This window comes from Acomys minous, assembly GCF_964271855.1.
Source record: "Acomys minous genome assembly, chromosome: 13".
Classification (NCBI taxonomy): domain Eukaryota; kingdom Metazoa; phylum Chordata; class Mammalia; order Rodentia; family Muridae; genus Acomys; species Acomys minous.
In genome coordinates this window covers 95510338-95529440 of record NC_140495.1, presented here as the reverse complement: position 1 = coordinate 95529440, position 19103 = coordinate 95510338, and the positions used below count along the sequence as shown (strand labels likewise).

The 19103-nt window shown below is 42.5% G+C and overlaps 1 protein-coding gene and 1 long non-coding RNA gene across 2 annotated transcripts in view; one reads left to right on the top strand and one right to left on the bottom strand.

The window, feature by feature from the left end:
* Positions 1-3082: 3082 nt before the first annotated feature.
* The window catches only part of LOC311580336 (uncharacterized protein), a 41307-nt gene continuing 25286 nt past the window's right edge, over positions 3083-19103 (bottom strand). The window contains exons 9-13 of the mRNA XM_084751813.1: positions 18321-18433; positions 17758-17899; positions 14868-14977; positions 14544-14660; positions 3083-3197 (exon numbers count right to left, since the gene is read on the bottom strand). The gene's annotated coding sequence lies outside the window, so the exon portion shown is untranslated. The remainder of the gene's footprint in view (positions 3198-14543; positions 14661-14867; positions 14978-17757; positions 17900-18320; positions 18434-19103) is intronic.
* Positions 7142-16254, top strand: LOC311580337. The gene is made up of 3 exons (XR_014773433.1): positions 7142-7267; positions 7934-8047; positions 16124-16254. It is a non-coding gene; the product is annotated as an uncharacterized lncRNA (long non-coding RNA).

The window sequence follows — 19103 nt, the reverse complement described above, 5'->3', positions numbered from 1 at the left end:
AGGAAGTTGGTGAGTGTGGGCACAATTGTGTCTGGCACATGACAAAAGAGAATGAGGAATACACTTTATTCTTGTCTACACATTTTTCTAGCCTTTTAAAATTCTCTCAGCAAGATAAACATATTCATCTGAAAATATTTATTTTACCTTTTTTTTTTTTTTTTTTTTTTTTTTACTTTTGAGATGAAGAAAGATGATGAGACAGAAGAAGGGAAAACATGATGACCACGGAACTATTCCCTGGCCAATCCACTCTGCCAAAAGCTTTTATCTCAAGGGACATGACACAAAAACCTTTATGGGTGTATACAATCTACTTGTTAAAAATCAGCATTCAAAGCTGGACATAGTAGAACACACCTTTAATCTCAGCACTCAGGGGGGAGACAGGGGCAGGCAGAACTCTGAGTTTAAGACCAGCCTGGTCTACATAGGGAGTTCCAGCTCAGAAGAAGAAAGAAAGGAAGGAAGGAAGGAAGAAAGGAAGGAAGGAAGGAAGGAAGGAAGGAAGGAAGGAAGGAAAGAAGTAATACCTAAACATGGTACTTGAGAGTCTGGTAAAGGGGTTCAGCTTTTAAGAGCGCTGGCTGCTCTTTCAGAGCTCAATTGCAAGCGCCCTCACTGCAGTTCACAACCATTTGTAACTCAGGTTCCAGGGACTCTGATGCCCCCTTCTGGCCTGCATGGACACCAGGTGTGCCTGTAGTGCAAAGACGTATGCAGACAAAACATCCACATACATTAAAGAAAAAGTCTTTTTTTTTTTTAAGTGAATAAAGCTTGGTGGCTTACATCTCAGCACTGCTAAGCCTCAAGAGTTTGAGGCAGGGGGATCACAACGACTTCTGAGGTTATCCTGATATACATAGTGAGTCTCAGACCAGCCTAGGTTACAGGGTGAAACCCCGTCTCAAAATTAATACTAATAAATAATAACAACAGAAAAATACACAAACAAAATTCAATGATACAAGTGAAATTTAGCCCTGTTGTCACATAATAGATGATCTTTCACAGTTAATGTCTTTCTTATGAGTGCCCATCGGGCTCATTTTTATCAAACCCACACACTTTCTAAACTTAGTTTGAATATCTGGACAAATATTCCTTATGCCTCTTAAGCTATAATTCCTTATGTTTACAGATCATTTGATAAAGAAAATTTTCTTCCCTGTTAGAATGGATCCTAGGCAACACAGAATGATACTCAGATGTGTACAGTTCATACCCCAAATACAAAATAATTTAAAATTGCTGCCACTTAGTGACATAATAAAAAAAACCTACACTAACTGGATATTTTTAAATGTAACTGGGTTTTGGCAGTGAGGACAAGAGATTCTTATCAATCTAAAAATGGGTGTCATCCCACTGCTTTAATGGCTTAATTCGTTTCTTAAATAGAGGGAACAAATTTGATGATTAAGATGTGTAATGGAAAATTTTCACAGCAGAGTGAGGAGGTGACATGAGACCACGTGCCGCAGTAGAGTGATCCTTCAAGGAACCAGGGAGGACATGTGCGTTGTTCCGCATGCCGTTGGCAGTTACGTCCTGAGGCAGCCTAGCTGTGCTAATGGTGTTGTACCTACACACTATTAAAACAGCTTAAAGTAAAAGCCTTTTCTGAGACCAAGAGAAAAGGAGATGCCGGCCACACACTGATGAGGGAGAACGGAGAGCTGGTGTGATTCTGGATATGAACTGCTCATACACATCTGCATTTTAAAAGGACCTGGATTTGGCTTTTTTGTGAGAACAGAGCCCATAGGGTGTGTATAGGAGGCTTCCTTAAATTCACTTGAAGGATGGTAATGAGGCAATCCAACAGTGGCCATCGGCACACTGGAAAGGCTATGAACCCCTCTTGGCTGCTAACCCCAGGAGGCTGGTTGACTCAGCAGGCTCAGTCTCACTGTGAAAGGGGAGGGTGCATCCCTCAATACAAGCTCTCTTCCATTCCCATTGGAAGGCCAGAGAGACTGGGATCTGACAGGCCAGGAGTGTGGCCAGGGCCCTCTGCTTTCCCTCTGTCTTCTTCCTATCTGTCCCACAAGGAAGTGTTGCTCACTCTGGAGGTTTATCCACCCCTGCCCCCCACCCCCAACCGTGGTTAATCTCTTCTAAAAATGCCCTCATTCACCTGCCAAAAGGCTCTTCTTGCAGTTGATGTGAGACCCAATGAAACTGATAGTCAAAATTAATGAGACTGAATTTTTAATACGAGCAAAACATTGACTGCCCAGCATCCTGCACTAAAAACCATCCCCTTTTCTTAGTAATTCAGCATCCACTGTGGCCACGGCAGGAAACAAATATAATAAGGCTTAGCAGGACATGTGACATACCTTGATGTTTATAACTCAATCCAGAAAGGAAAACATACAGTTACATCACCAACTACATATCAGGTCATGACTCACCCCGAGCATTCATCTAACAAGGCTGGCCTGAACTGCTGCCCAAAGCTAACACAATATGCTCATGTGCTCCCATTAGCCAGTGGTACAGGCCTAAGCAGCTTTAGCCAGTCAATTTCTTCTGAGCAGGGGCTCAGGTCTTCTACATAGATTTTGGTCCTAGATGGGTCATATCAACAGTCCCTTCTGAGGATGATCTGGTGTAGCTCCAAGTGACTGAAATCAAAGTGAAGTGGAGTCCAATGTCACAGGACACCCTCTGAGGTTTCCTATAGATGATTCCAAATGTCAGGATGAGGGAATGCATAAATAGTGAGAGATAGCCACAGGTGCCAGAGGACCGGCTCACTGTCCTCAGCCTTCTCATCAACTTAACAACCTGGATCTCAGTGTGGCTCTAAGTCCTGGAGAAGGACCCATGAGAACATAATATCGTTAACTTTAGGTTACCCACCGTGCCCACCAATGTGCTTGGTATACCTTAGACACTCAACACACAGGACCTGCCGAGACAATGATAGGGCATTGACATCACTTACTATCCTCCTTTTCTCCGCCACCTTTTCTTTTCTCACAGTTAACCAGGCCCCTCTTCAGGTGCCAGATGGAGAGGCACCGCTAAAGCTCCACGTCCAACTGGCTCCAAGTTTAAATCTCAGCTTCTAGTACTTACTGGCCATAAGCTTGTCTACCATGTGTGCCTCGCATGTGTTAGGCATTATTACAAATATTTAACCCATGTTCTTCAACCTCTTATAGGGCTAACTCCCAATAAACCTGTTGAAGAAAATATCAGAAATGTAAAATGATTAATTATTTATTTAAATTATTATTATTATTATTATTATTATTATTATTATTATTATTATTATTAGTGATTGACCTCGCTTTCCAAATGCAGCAGCCTCTCAGCACAGTTCACGGTGGTCCTCCTCCACCTGCATAACACTCTCCTGGGAAAAGCTTTACATTTAATCTGCTTCTACTGTATAAACACTGATTATACACAAATGCAAAGTTAGAAAGCCAGTAAGTCAAGCTGATGTAAATTAATGAGCACTTGTGTATACTAAATCCTGTCATTCTCATATCAACCCAAAGAGAGACCTTATTTTCATCCTCATAAACAGATGAAGAAACCAGGCACGTGTGTTGAGTGTCTTCCTCCAATTCACTAAGAAATCCTTCCTAGCCCAGCTGTGACACTTAGCTGGTGTGTCCTTGAATAAGTCTCCTAAGCGTATTTAGTCCTAGTCCCTTAGTCAATAAATATGTATAATATACATACTACTTTTTTGTTGACATGACAAAAATATTTACTAAAGTCACTCAAGGAAGGGTTTACTGTGGCTATCCTGTTTAAGACAGGGTGTAGTCTATCACAGCAGGGAAGGTATCACAATGAGAGTGTGAGGTGGCTGGTCACATGGCAGTCATAGTCAGGAAGCAGAGGAGAGATGGGACATGGGTCTAGGCTATTAAACCTTAAAGACCACTCCCATCAACTCACTTCCTCATCCACATACGTATCTAGAGCGTGCCCTGCATCTTCTAACATTATTCCTTCTAGACACCTGGCCAGTCACCCCAACTAACACCAGCAGTCTACATGCGTGTTTTTCTTCCATAGATTCTTGTTTTGCCTTTTCATCCTGGACGGAAAACATCCTCAGTCTGCCATCATCTTCCTTCCAACCATGTACTAGCACAGCTCGTCTATGAACCAAGCTCTGTCCTTTTCTCTTCTGTTGTCCAGTTACAAGAAGCCTTCTATGCAGCTACACATATGTGCCAAAAAAAAAAAAAAAAAAAGAGACTGGAAGAAAGAAAGAAAGAAAGAAAGAAAGAAAGGTGACTGGACCGGAGTAGGGAGTGGGACAGGGCACCCTCATCTACTTGTTTTTGTTTTGTTTTTTGAGACAGGGTTTTTCTGTGTAGCCGTGGCTGTCCCAGACTCACTTTGTAGACCAGGCTGGCCTCGAACTCACAGGAATCTGCCTGCCCTCTGCCTCCCGAGTGCTAGGATTAAAGGCGTGCTGTTTGTGGAGCTAATGATGCATTCTGGTCATATTATGGCAGATGTCAGATTGAGGAGAAGGAAGAGGAAGAAGAGGAAGACAAAGAGGAGGAGGAGAGGGAAGAAGAGGAGGAGAAGGAGGAAGAGGAGGAGAAAAGAGAGAATAAAAGAAGAGGGGAGATTATTATTAATAGTTCTACTCAATCATCAGAAATTGTAAAACCTGTAGCTCATGGTGGTCATCTGTGACACTGATGATGTTTAACGGTCCATAGTCAGATGTTCTATTCTCTCACGGACCAGAAACCAGTCAGACACCATTTTTTGCAAAGTGCATTGCTCTCTAATGCATAGGGAATTATTCTAGAGCCCAATGGGTTTCCACCATGCTACTCTTCAGGGCTTACCATACACGGCACCCTGTATGTTCTATGTTCAGACTAGTAGTGTTGAGGATCTTCCAGGTTTTATGGTTCAAGTGGCAGAATTTCTTGCGGTGTGTGTTAAACCTGCAAGAAAGTTCTTTCTTGGTCTTGGCCCCTCTCGGATATGGTAGTGTTCCAGGTCACACAGTGAGTGGAATGAAGCACTAATGCCAAGTTTGGAATCAGTTCCCTAGAACCTAAAAACCCACACTGATTGTTGATCATCCCTGGTGAAAGATGGGGAAAACGAAATAGCCTGTCCTTTTCTTTGAAGGCGATGTCTCTCAGGATGACCCTGATAACCCACTATCTAAAAACATCACCAGCTCAGTAATTTGTCTATATAAGTTGATCTTTTGCCTTCTGAAATGCACATATTTTCCAAAATCACCACTTACTTGCTTATCTGAGCCTAGAGCTATGACACCATTGATGTAAAAGACAAATGTGGTGCTCTGCACATAGCCTCTTCAGGCTAGAAGATGACAGTGAGAAGGAAAAATAACAAAGCCCTTGCTCAAGAAAGCCCTTTCCTTGTGAATATAAGATGCTTCTGACCTTTCTTACTGGTGGGGAAAGAAAAGAATCCACGTCTTAGGTCAATGACCAGACATAGCTCTCCATGTCAGAGGCCACCAAGGATATCTCTTCCAGCACAGCATCAGAAACTGATGCCACTGCTTGCTTGAGACTGTGACTCATTGCTGATGACTGGGACCCATTCAGTTTAGTGAGGGTCAACCTGTGGACTTAAGTAATAATTATGGACCATCATCACCCTTACATCCTCAAACATCCGCTCATCATGTGGAAGTGATCCAGCCATGCATACGGTTCCTATAGGCACACGGACCCAGGTGAGTCACAAGAAGCAGTGGTTGAATGGCCCCTGGTCCCTACAGCCTCTATGCTGCCTTCTCTCTGGTATTGTGCACCTATGCACCCTTTGGAATGTCTGTTCGGGCATCTGGAGGAGGAACCAAACACAGGTCCTGCCTTGTGGATTGTCCTACATGTTATGAAAGCAGAACCCTAAGGACTATCTGGAGCAGTGTACCCCTTCTCTGGAACACCGCTGAAGGTCAATGATGAGGGGAAATACTCCTAATGGTCAGAACATTGGTCAGTGTGCTTCCCTTGGAAGGAGAGATCTAGACATGGAGCTATATAGCAACTCATGAGCTGTGGCTAATAGTTTGCCTTGACTCTCACTCATGGGGACATGATTTAAACACTGTTCACACAGTAATTTGGGGAGGAGATGGTGGACAGGTCACCCTGAGTGAAGCAAAAAGAATGTATGTGTGTGCTTGATATGAATGCTCACAGAGAGATGATCTCATCGAAGGCAGATTTAAATGATTCGGCAGATAGAACAACAGTCAGCCTCTTTACCAACTTATCCCCGTCATCACCAACAGTGATGGAATAAGACAGTCATGGTGACAAGGATGCACACTAGTCATAGGCTCAGACTCGACATGGCCATCGCTGAGTACCAGCTGTACAGTCTCTACTATGGCACCACCTCCAATGCTATCAGTGAGCTTTTGAGTGGTAGTTTGATTGCCCTGGATCAAATGCACCATGGATGGCCATGGAATAAAAAATCTGATATAGGCTTAGGTCTCTGAATGAAATTGTGATCAAATTACCATCTGCGAATGCACAGACTTCCTGGTCCTCCAGCATGATCTCCTACAGAGAATAACCTATGACGCAGAAACTTACTGAAAAGAAGTGTCAGTGGCCCATGCTTATGGAGTTCACTGGTCTTCTTGCATTAACCAACATCCTAATAAAGCAGCTGGCTTGACAGAACAAGCCGCATGGCCCTTGAAGGACTCAGTTGCATGGCCATCCAGGTCACAATACCTTGAGGGTCGCAAGGTCCCGTAGAAGGCTTCATATTTTCTGAATCAGCATCTAATATATGGCGTTGTCCTCCCATAGTCGGGAACTAAGGGGATAAGGTAAGACTGTACCCCTCAACATTGTCCCCAGTGATGCACAAGCAAATTGAGGATATTACATACAGGAATGACTCCACCAACAGACACAGCAGTGATGGCACTGAGTTGCCAGCCCACAGTCTTGGCCCTTCATGTCTCAGAATGGATAGACTGAAATAGACATTATGATGCATGCACTGACTCTGACTTTCAAGGGGAAATCAGATGACTAGGCCACAATAAAGGTAAGCACTGTATCTGTAATAGGGGATATATTTTGGGCTCCCTAGTATTACCTTGCCCTGTGCCTCTAATATCAGTGAAACACTACAAAAGCCCAATCTCAGCAGAGCTGAAGACTTAAGTTTTCATTCTCAAGGCAATTTACATGAAGAACCATGACCAGCTTGCAATGGAATCAAATGCAGTTCAGAGTGGGAAACAGAAAAAGCAGTGAGTAACGAACACCAGCGATGACCAGTATAGGAGCAAAGACCATAATTCTCAGACAGAAGTATTTAGCCATGTTGATATAAATGTCATATATGTGTATATATATGTACACACATGCACACACAGAGGCACACACACATGTATGCACATACACATATTAAATGTATGGGTTTCTTTTTTCTTCTTTTTTTCTTATTCCCTATTATTAAATGTAAAATATATTGATTTTCTACCAGTGTTTAAATGTTAATCATACTATTTAAATTACAGAGTATTGATACACAGCACAGTCTCCATGTGAGTCCCATAATATGGGAAGTAGAGACTGCCTCTGACATGGATTGTGTTACTCACTCATTGATCACTTCCCCCTGGCAGGGCAGCCTTGCCAGGACACAGAGGAAGAAGATGCAGGCAGTCCTGATGAGATGTGATAGGCTGGGATCGGATGGTAGGGGAGGAGGGTTCCCCCTTTCTGAGGACTATGGGAGGGGGGAGGGGGGAGGGAAAGGAAGGGTGGGGCCAGCAGGAGAGGAGGGATGGGGCTACAACCAGGATATAAAATGAATAAATTAAAAATAAACACATTTAATTAAAAAAAATTTAAAAACGATGGACCATCAAGAGAGAAATTAGCACTGCTTAAATTTGTTATCTTCTCTTCAGGAGGAGGACTTGTGGGTGCACATGCTAGTCATGTCATACTAGCAGAATTACAATGCCATTATCTTTATTTAACAACTGTGACTACGGAGCGCATGAATGCCGATCTGATAACAGGTATGTTTGTGGTGGCTTGTTTTATGTGCTAACCAGACTGGGATAATATTTCTGGGGATGTCTGTGAGGGTGACACGCATGGGGGATGTTGACTGGGGTAAATGCTATGGAACAATACTTTCCAAGAAAGGGAAAAAATGGGGGGGAGCATAGAGAAAATTCTAAATGATGCCCCCCGTTGATCTCGTGAGGAAAACTGAGTGGAGGGAGTGGCTATATACAGACTCACTATGGACATCCACAGGTTCCCAAATGCAGTCTGCCCCTGGAGCAGACACCCATCACGGGCTAGACAACTCCTTCCTCTAAAGACAATCCTACAGAGCAGCTTCCACTCTCAGTACCTGTGGGCGTGAAAGGGGCTGAAGGGGCAGTCAGCATCCACAAGAGATAGCGTTAGACACAACCCCCTATGATAAAATGACAACCTTCAAAGACCTAAGCCAGCAACAACGCCTTCAAAAGAAAAACCACCTACTGAACTCCAAAGCCCAAAGGCAAAGGCATCATATCATACATTTCAAGGCTAGACTATTTCAAAGAGGTGGACACACTCCCTGTGCCTCTATAAAATAATAAACTTCTTTAGAAAGGTTCATCCCTCGAAGGGTAGCGTTTGCAGTCTCCATCAACCTGCAGCCTTCACAGATAATGGAAGCCGACCTGGGTTATTCCAGGCCCTGGTACGCCAAGAACAAAAGCCAAGCTGACAATTCCTCTCAAAGTAGGCTGTTCAACTGTTGTCTCATGCCCAGTTCCCCCACAGCTTCATGTCCTTAAGAAGCAGAAGTCTTTATCAACGTAACCCCCAACCAGGACACTTCCAAGTAGTTGGCATCCAAGGAAGGAAGCCTGGGTGTGTTACCAGCTGTCTAATTAGCTGCGTGACCCCAGGCAGGTCACTTCCCTTCTTCTGGCCTCAACTTGCTCCCTCAGGTTAGGAAGGATGAGCTACATCTGATATTGTGAACGCACAGCTTGTGTGTACTTGCTTACCCCTCTCGTGTGAGGCACAACACTGCTAAGCCAAGGGGGCAGTCTCTTCTGCTGAACCCAGATAAGAAATCCTTCTCGGCAAACTGCTCCAGGAAATCACTGCTAATTAATCAACTCCAGGGCTCAGCATGAAGACGACAGACCACCTCTGAGCTCCAGGCTCCCTTCTTGAATCCACATGCTCAGAGACATGAACAGAGAAGCACAAGCCAAGATAGCCCCCGAGGGGACTGGAAGGTAGAGCTATCCTAGGATCACACAGAATCAGGAGGCCGTGAGAACACTCGGATGGCCAGGAGAAGTCCCACACCTAGCTGTCGTGTTCTCCAATGTCCTTCACCCTCTCTTCTTCTAAGGAGGCTGTGGCTAGAAGTCCCACAAAAAGCTTAAGTTCCAGCCACAACCACCCGAGCCTCGAAGCTGAGGTAACCTCAAACCCTGTCAGTCACACCCGAACCTGTCACAGAAAGAGCCAGCTTTTGGAACACGTCATTAAGGAGGCTCACGTTGGCTCTGGTCTTCACTCCACATTAGTAAGTGAAGAACAAAGCTCTTATTTTTTGCTTTACGAGAACAAAATTTTTCTTTTTAATTCCACAAGGTCCACCCATGCTCATCATGCCCGAATTGTCATACCTGCAGTCTTGTGAACTATATGTTCCACCATGTAGTGACTGATCCACCATGAACAAGCGCATCCGTCTCCTTGCCCAGCCCACTGGATTCCCCCGCCAAGCCCAAAGCTCTCATCTTCTCCTTCCCATATCACCTCCCTCCTCCCTGGCTTTAAGTAGCTCATTCTGCATAATGAGGGTTTTACAAGAAGTACTCTATGGTTCATAAAAGAATAGAGAGCTCTCACTAGGGTCCATCTATTAAAACCCTTCAACTATTTTGAAATTATTGACTCCATCCTTGTTCCCTGATTAGTCAGTCATGCTGGCAGATACAATGTATCCTTCAGTAGGCCCAACCATGGTCAGAAATAGTAACTGAATTTCCCATATTGCCAACTCATAGCTTGATCTCTCCAAACCCAGATACCAGAATACATTAAGCACCACTATGTTTATATTACATTGAGAGGTGTCTTTGTTTATTTATCAATTTTGTTTGCTTATGGTTACCAATTGCCAGGACCCCATGTCCTGAAATTTAAGCCAGTGTTAATATCTTATTAGGTTAAAAAAAAAACATGACAGAATCTGTACTGATGTTTCTAGGCACATGTAAAAAAGTCCAGAGTTCAAACCTTCTGGTACATAATAGGGAAACTATATCAGGAGGGTTATATGATTTATTCAGAGTACCACAGAAAATTAGTGGCAGGCACACACACACATATGCCCGTGATTTTTGTATAATGATGCCTATAATTTTCTGGGGGTCCAAAAGAACAAGTGGAGTCAAATCTCCAGCACTTTCCTCAGGTAAAATATTATAATGTCATTCCACTTGTTCCTATTTCCCCCTTGTTCTAAAATAACCATATTTAGGGCAAAAGAAAACAATAAAATGTATATCTAATGTATATTACATGGATATATACAAATGTTTACTACATTTAAATTATATCAATTTCTGTCAGGTCCCTAAGCATATAGACCTGATCAGAAGGAGACATAACCTACTAACCCCACATGGCTGGTATTACTGGCCTGTTAAGAGGTCTTTCTGGTCCATAACACTTGCACTTTCTGACTGTGGTATGAGGCAGGGGGAGAGAAGACATCTTTTGGATTAAAGAAAAGCTGCCCATACTTCTCTCAGATGACTCTTTTCTTTTGAGTTTCTTTCATGTTTTACACACTATTCTGAGTAAATGAAGAAGAACAGAGGAGATTTTTAAAAAGAAGGGGAGAGTGGGATAGGTACTAGGACTTCCTATTTGGACTGTAGGTGAGAGAGGTAAGGAAGAATGGGGAAATAGAAGGATCCAGAGGGTCCTAGAAACCTACAAGAATACCATTAAGGCTGGCAGATCTGGACCCAGGCGGGTCAGCTCAAACTACTGCACCAAGCAAGGACAATGCATACAATAAATCTAGAACCCCTATCCAGATCTAGCCAATGGACAGCACATTCTCCACAACTGTGTGGAGAGCAGGGACTGACTTGGACATGAACCCTGGTGCCCCTATTTGACCATTTCCCCTTGGTGGGGAGACCTGGTGACACCCAGAGGAAGAGTAAACAGGCTACCAGGAAGAGACCTGATAGGCTGTGATCTTATAGTGGGGGATGAGGTCCCCTTGTGTCACAGCCCTACGGGAGAGGAATAGGATGAGAGAGGGAGGGAGGAGGAATGGAAAGATACAATTGAGGGGATAACAATTGAGATGGAATCTGAATAAATTACTTAAATAAAAATAAAATAAATAAAATAAAAAGAAGGGGAAATCTGGATTTGGAAGACCCTGTTTGAAATCTCAGCACTCAGAAAGGCTAAGACAAGAAAATGTTAAATTCAAGGCAGCCTGAGCATTTTGATGAGACTGATAGATAGATAGATAGATAGATAGATAGATAGATAGATAAAAAGAGTTGAAGCTGAGGGGTAGAGCCATTAATTTCCTAACAGGCAGGAGTCCTTAGATTTAACTCCCAGTATAAGGGGGGGGGAGAGGGAGGGAGGGAGGGAGGGAGGAAGGAAGGAAGGGAGGGAGGGAGGAAGGGAGGGAGGGAAGGAGGAGAAAAGAAATAGAAAGACTATGCATTTTGTGAGGAGGAAAGCACAAAAACATGAAAGTAAAGTTCAAATGTTCAGATGGTGTTAGAAGCCAAGAGGGAGTAGTGGTGGGAAGGGCTGCATAATAGGATCAGCAGAATCCCAATGAAAAGGTGTCAAGTGAGGCCCAAAAATGGGGAAGGAGCAACCTCATAGGACATCTTGGTAAAAAAACATACATCCTAGAAAGACCAATAAGTAAAGACCCAAGACCCGCTGGACTTGGTTAAGCCATAGGGGATGCGGAGGTGGGAAATGAGGCAAGAGAACAGGACTGAGAGAATGGGAGGAAAGACCTGGCTAATGGACTGTGGGTTTTACTACGAGTGCCAGCCATCAGAAACATAAGAAAACGGGGGTGCATGATTTCAGTCTAGCCAATGGTCATTCACTCATGTCTACCAGGACCACTGTAAGCAAAACAGTTGCATGATATCAAGGATGGAGAAAAATTAGACAACTGACCCCTTACTGGTGGGAATGTAAAATGGTACAGTCACGTTGGAAAACATCTGTCAGTTCCACAAACTGTTAAAAGTGAATGACTCATCCATTCCCCTCCTTGCTCTACACCCAGGAGAAATGAAAGCATATGTCTGTGCAAAAACTTATTCACAAACATTCATAGACAGATACTTCATATTTAACCCTAAGATGGAAATGTCCCCAATGCCCATCAACTGATGGATGTAAAGTAATATATTCGTACTGTAAAATAGTACTGGATGGCTTAAAAGAATGGAATACTGACGCATGGTGTAATCAGAATAAACCTTAAGAACATTGTGCTAAATTAAAGAAGTCAGGGACAGACATAAAAATAGAGTGTGGTTCTGCCGTATTGAGTGTCCGAGACAAGTTAGTGTACAGAAACAGGAAACACCTTTAGAATTGCCTGGGAGCAAGAAGTCGGGGAACATTTGGAAGAAACAAGTCACTAATCATTGATACAGGATGTCTAGGCAGGGGGAAGGGGAGCCAGTGTTCTAAAGTTTAGTTGGCAGTTGTATGGCTTTGTAACTGTACTTAAAACCATACAACGGTAGACTTAAAGGGAGTAGACTGTATAGCATGTGAATAAAGCTATTATTTTTTTAATCATTCTATCATCACAGCTGCTTCGGTAAGACTCTGTCATGGGCAGATTCATGGGAACCAATTAGAAGGCTACTGAACAAACCAGGTGTGAGGCCAGGGTGGTTCAAGCCAAATCATGAGTCATGCAGGTGGGAGAAGTTCTTGCTTTTTATAGATTTTTTGAAGGGTGAGTCAATACCCTTCTCTTCTGGAAGATTATATAAAATATTAGAAGTGAGTATCAAGTTGAATCTAATCCACTGATGGGTGGTCTTTCCACATACTGTGAAGACAAAGAAAACACTAGTTAGGAATGAGACCTGTAATTGAGTTTGGCTGCATTTAACACAAGGGACCGATGAATTGGACGTGGACATGGAGGTGTCAAGTAGGTGCCTCACCTGGTATCAGAGGAGAGATGAAAACTAAGAACTAAATATGGTGATGATCAGCCTTTGGAAACTTGGAATTCAGAGTAACTCTCCCCAAACTGGGGTGGGAACAGGTATAAGAGAATAATTCTGTGGAGTCACCAGACATGGTCATGCACATCTCTCAGTAATTCTTGGAGTTACTTGGGAGGTGGAAACAGGAGGTTCAGGAATTCATGGTTATCCTCAACTGACCAATGTGGGCCAATGTGGGCTATGTCAGACCCTATCTAAGAAAACAAATCTGAAGAAGAAAGAGAAGGAAGAAGAAGAAGAAGAAGAAGAAGAAGAAGAAGAAGAAGAAGAAGAAGAAGAAGAAGAAGAAGAAGGGTTTGAGTCAGAGAGCAAAGATTTAGGGGAAGCCTTTCCAAAGAAATGGAGAGGTATTTGTTGAAATGGGAGGCAAGCCAGTAACAGAGGTATCTTGAGAGGCAAACAAAGAAACTATTTAAAAGTTGCTATAAGTATTTGCACCAACCTAGAAAAGGCTGGAGGTGATTTGAGGGGCTTACTGTTGTGATCATTGTCTGATTAGTCTTGGTGAAGTGCTGAAAGTTATAGACTGCTTGGAATTCCTTCAAGAGGGAATGAAAAGAAAGAAGCTGAAGGAAAATAGAAACATTTTGTTTATAGTTTTTTTCCAGAAAGATCTGAAGAATGGATTGTCATCTGGATCAAGTGTGTGTCCAGGGAAGTTTAATTTTACATATGCACTAAAGAGATGGCAGACTAAGTGGATTGAGGTCCCTTTAGGGAAGAGAAGGACTGAGAAGGGAACAGCATATTAAACAATAGTCATATACCTTCCACTCTGCACCTATGTCCTCTGTAAACACTTATAATGCTGAATTAAATTTTAACAAATTGAAACAGTCAGAAAAATGACATGACAAACTAGTTTCCTATGGTGGTCATAGATAGGTGAGTTAAATAATAAACTTCTATTAAGTTCTGGAAACTAAGAGAAAATCTGTTTTGTGTCTTTCTCAGGGTTTTTAGTAGCTTGGGCTATACCCAGACTCATAGGTGAAATATGGACACCAGTCATAATGCATTAGAATTCACTCTCCTCATTTTCCTTGACTCTCTCGGTAAAGACCTTGTCTCTAAATAAGATGGCATTCTGAGGTCCCAAGGTGTTAGAAACACATTGCCTCTGTTTTGAAGAATACAGTCCAATCTATAACTTGGGTATAAAAAAACTAGAAAAGTGTGCAGGAAGAACGGGTACCTCCAAGATATTTTTAAACTAGTAATCACCAACCTTGAATGTTTCTGAAATGCTTCTAGTTGGAACAACTCAATGTTCATTGGAACAGGCCCCAAGTCAGTCATCTGCTGTTCATTATTGGAGGGCAGTGAGGAGGCAAGGCAAGACTGGCTGGTTAAAAAAAAAATGATTGGGCTGGAGAGATGGCTCAGAGGTTAAGAAAACGACTTTCTGTTCCAAAGATTCTGAGTTCAATTCCCAGCAACTACATGGTAGCTCACAACCATGTATAATGAGATCTGGTGCCCTCTTCTGGTGTACATAATAAATAAATAAATCTTTTTTTAAATAATGGAGGAGTGGTGATTCAGAAATTACCTGGATGGTGGTCCGGACAGACCATGGGGCAAAACCACCAAAAGGCCTTTAGACAGCTTTTCCAGCCAAGACTACAAGATCATCTTCACACCTGGCTCTTGATGTTGTCACTACAATGGAAATTCATGACGTCATCCTGCAGACTCATGGCCAACAGCAATTGCATCCTCTGAGCCTTAAGAAGGGCAGTACTCATGCCCAGAGTCAGGACAAACCAAACAAGTTCCCAACATGAGCTACTCCTCTTCCAGCCAACCGCCTGGCAAAGCAAATGCATCCTCAGAATCAACCCTGCAGACCCACAAAGACCATTTGGAAAATGTGTAAGGAGCAAAAGCCTCAGGCTTCGGTCCAGCAGGTATTTGTCATATTTACATTGAAAGTAGGGCCAACGTAGAAAAGAACGTGTGCAATGTGACTCAAAAGACTTGTAGAAGATAAACTAAAACCAGCAGGGCCCACAGATCAGCCACCAACGCAATGAAAAGAAACTGACCCGATTTAATTTGCAGACCCAAGGACTATAAGTGGGCAATTAGAGATCACTACATTTCAGTCTTCATAAATTCAAGTTAGCACATTGCTACTTTATTGAGGACATTAATTCATTGCTCTGCCAACAATCCTGGCTCCCACACAATGCCTGGCAACATTGCAAGTTTCTACACAAACTCGTGCATGCAGCTGTAATTCCTGCAAGGGTCCCTTTGTCAACGTGTTACCAGCATGTCTCGGTTGGTTAACAGTGCTCATTTAACTGCAGTTATTCTTGTTTTCTTAATTACAAATTACTTTGGTTCTGTTGTATCATTATTAATTTGGTTTGTTGTCATTTGATAACTGCTGTGGAAATGGTATCTATTCATACCAACAATATTGTAGGTCTATAATTATCCAATAACAAGACTTTAAGCAGTATAATCTTGTAGCACTAAAAATTTGTTGTACAAATCAACATTTCCAAAGCAGATTACATAAACATGTATGAACATTTATGTAATATACTATCTCAATTTTTCTTGTCCAATATTTAATTGGTAATAAGTATTTGTATTTGTATTTTATATGGCTTCTAACAAATCATGAAATTAGTGATGTAATATAATTACTTTTATAAATGTAGACTACTGTTTATAATGTGAAATTACATACACATATATGTCTCTGATCTTCTCTTATGAGAAACGTAATAAGCTTTTACAGGCTAAGATCATTAGCTTATTAATTGTGTTTTCTTACTTTCTTCTTCTGACCAGGAGAAGCTTTGTCAAATTTTTAGAAGTTTGTCTCCTGCAGGGACCCCTACCTGAAAGACCTAAGAGTTTGAAATTTTGCCCTTATTTCCCATCCAAGCATAACAAAAGTTATTGGATATGGGATGTATGACAAAGTGGCTAAGAGCAAGGATCCCTTCAAATGATGTCAAGAAGCCTCTTCGACTTTCAACTTCATCATAAATAACTTGAGAAAGTCCATCTTCATCTCAAAGTTGTTACCATGAGAGAAAAGATATAAACTGTCCAACCCAGTGTTAATAAATCAAATGTACTTTAAAAACTCTTATTGCTGAGGTTTGAATGATAGCTCAGCAGTACAGAGCATGTATATCTCTTCTGTAAGGGTTGAGGAATTTTAACTCAGCAAAATGGCTGTTCTGGCAAGGGGTCACAGCTAAAGACCTTGTAGGTCTATGTGATCCATCTGGAATGCAGACACACCCTAGATTACCATATGATCTGGCTGGAGTACAGACACACCCTTAGTATGTGCCTTTCATCACAAACAATAAAAATAAGATTAGTTTATAGAAGAAAACAGCAAAGTTTGAAAGTCACCTCTAATTGAGTGGCAGACAAAGTGACTAATCAGAGAAAGATTTGACATGATGAGTCAGACATAGGATACTCCCAACTCTCACAAGAACAGCACAGGAAAGAGAGGCTACTTAAGAGCAGCAAGGGAGAGAAGGAGAAGGAGCCAGAAGATTAGAACATATTGCCGGAGTTAATTGGGATCAAACAGAGCAATCCAGGTAGAAGCCAAGAGAGAAGCCAGCTTGAATCAGTCAGCTTGGAGAGAAGTTTGAGGCAGAACAGATAAGGTGAACCAGTGATCGAGAGTTAAGAAAGAGTGAGAAAAGGTGAGTTGCCTCAGCAGTAAGTCTTGGAGGCTGGAACATTCTAGGCCTCGGTGAGCAGATGGAGGTTAGAACCTAAAGCCTGCAAGGTTCAGGTTTGCAGATGATTAGGTTGTACAGAGGCTAGAAACTTTCCAGGCCTAGGCCTAGGGAAAGCTAGAACAGAGAAAGAAATGTTCTGGGCTCATCCCAATACGTGTATTTGTACATCTTGGCTGCGGCTCACATCTCATCTGAGGAAATAAAAGTAACATTTACACGGAGGACTTCAGTTTGGTTCCCAGAACCCAAGTCAGGCAGCTCACAACCACCTGTAACTCCAGCTCCAGGGAATCTGGTGCCCTTTTCTGATCTCTGCAGGTACTGAACTCATATGCAGAAATACACACACACACACACACACACACACACACACACACACACACACAGACACACATGCACACACATACACACACCACCCCGTAAAGCAGTGTTCTCAAGCTCACCAATGCTGAGATCCTTCAATATTGGTCCTCACGTTGTGGTGACTCCCAACCACAGAATTATTTTTGATACTACTTCATAACGGTGATTTTTCTAATGTTATGAACATAATGTAAATATCTGATAAACAGGATATCTGATATGTGACCCCTGTGAATGGGTCATTTGACATCCAGCAGTTGATAACTGCTCTTTAAAGGATGCAACTAAACAGAGACTCTAATGAAGCAAAGCAAGCACATAGAACACATGAAGCGCCTGGTCCCTTACCTTCATTTCTGAGGCTTCCTGAAGCCCAGCCAAACTCATGCCCCCTGCCGGAATCCGCTCCAGAGTATAGGAGCATGCTGCTGCATCGATGCTTCATGTCCCCCATGGAGAGTGGCCTTCTAAACTGCAGCCTAACCTCCTCCTAAACAAGAATAGCATGAAGGCACAGGTCAGATATGCTCACTCTTTTTCTCCTGGCATCAAGGCAGCCATTAAAATAGTTTCGATATCTTCAAAAACTCCCAGGTCATCTTGTTTCCTGCCATGATGCCCATGCAAGGCTCACAGCAGGGAACTGTTACCGGGTACCTCGAAGAATGGTCTAACTGGGTCATTCATTGCAGGTTAATCAATATCTTTGTCACTTCTTCCACACTTCTTGTATCTCTACCTCCCACTCCCACTCAAGCTAGGATCTAGTTTTTTCTAAGATGCACCTCAGGAGGTGAATTAGCTCACCCAAACACTCACATCTATGTTGGGAAATTTCCTCTTTTACCTGTCCAGGTTCAGTAGAAAATTTGGTTTCCAGAGTTCATCTGAATGAAGCAGCAGATACTCACAGTGGTTGCGGTATCGGGAGATTAACACTCGAAGTGAGGCACAGTCAGAGCGCTCATAGAAGTCTGTAGGCAAGTGATGCTAAGCTGCTTCAACAAAGAGTGCAGTTTCCCTGCTTTATGAAAAGAAGGCCATAAATGTTAACTGTTATCATTGCTTTGCAAAACTACAGTGGGAAAGGCCTACATTCAAGGGGCAGCTCCCCTGGGAAGGTTAACTCCTCACTACAATCTTCCTTCATTGATTGATCTACAAAGATGAAATAAAATGAGCAAAGTAAACAACATGCTGAACACTAAGCACACCTCTGTTGGATTTTTTATTATTATTATTTTTATTGGAATACGCTTTCTTTCATTCTAGAAAAATCTTACCCATTGTCCAATTTCTACTGGACTCCTTGCCTTTTCTATGAAGCTACTAGGAACCCCCCAAGTCCACAGCCTTGCTCCCCTGAAACTCTGATGGAACTGATCTTAATCTCTCCTGTGTAGCCTTACACCTTTGCCATCCTATAATGCCCGGCTCATAGATGGTACATGTTTTCTGAGATGAATTAAATTGCCCCCCCAATCTGGCCTCTTGTTTAATCTTAATGTTGATGCTGTCTTGAAAATCTGGCCACTCGCCAGGCTCCCAGGAGTACTGTAAGACCAAGACAACTTTGGGTAATTAGATTATTATTATTATAATATCTCTGAGAGTGGGGGCTATGTATTGCTCATCATCTGACCAAGCCTTTGGTACTCCCTTTCTCACTCTCTATGGCATCCAATCACCCATTC